This window comes from Gekko japonicus, unplaced genomic scaffold, assembly GCF_001447785.1.
Source record: "Gekko japonicus isolate JY-2015 unplaced genomic scaffold, Gekko_japonicus_V1.1 scaffold87058, whole genome shotgun sequence".
Classification (NCBI taxonomy): domain Eukaryota; kingdom Metazoa; phylum Chordata; class Lepidosauria; order Squamata; family Gekkonidae; genus Gekko; species Gekko japonicus.
This window is the reverse complement of record NW_015251453.1, coordinates 1-506: the sequence shown is the minus strand read 5'-3', so window position 1 is coordinate 506 and position 506 is coordinate 1. Positions and strand designations below refer to the sequence as shown.

General features: G+C 53.4%; 1 pseudogene; it reads left to right on the top strand.

The window, feature by feature from the left end:
• Nucleotides 1-245: 245 nt before the first annotated feature.
• Nucleotides 246-503, top strand: LOC107125451 (annotated as a pseudogene).
• Nucleotides 504-506: the final 3 nt, after the last annotated feature.

The window sequence follows — 506 nt, the reverse complement described above, 5'->3', positions numbered from 1 at the left end:
GTATATTTGCTGTTTCTTGCAAGAACACCTTGGCTTCATATAGTTATATTTCTGAATTACCGAACTCGCCATTAAATATTATTTTTCTATATTTTTTGTTTATCTGTAGCTACCGGTTTTTTGGTGCTTTGTCTCAAAGAGACTTGAGACTTCTGGCACAGGCAGAATGTTTGCCACCATTGTTTTCCAGTCGCGTGTCTGTTAAAATCTCATTCCATGCTCAAAGTCCCCTCTCATCCAGCTGATGTGCCCTAACCAGTATGCCTTCCGCCCCTCAGGGTGGGACGTGGTACGGCGTGGACATCAACAACGAGGACATCGCCGACAACTTCGAGGCGTTTGTGTGGGAGCCGGCCGTGGTGCGCATCAACGCCCTGACCGCGGCGGCCGAGGCGGCGTGCCTCATAGTCTCCGTGGACGAAACGATCAAGAACCCCCGCTCCACAGTGGACGGCCCTCCCGCGGGCCGGGGCAGGGGGCGAGGTCGGCCCCACAACCACTGAAGG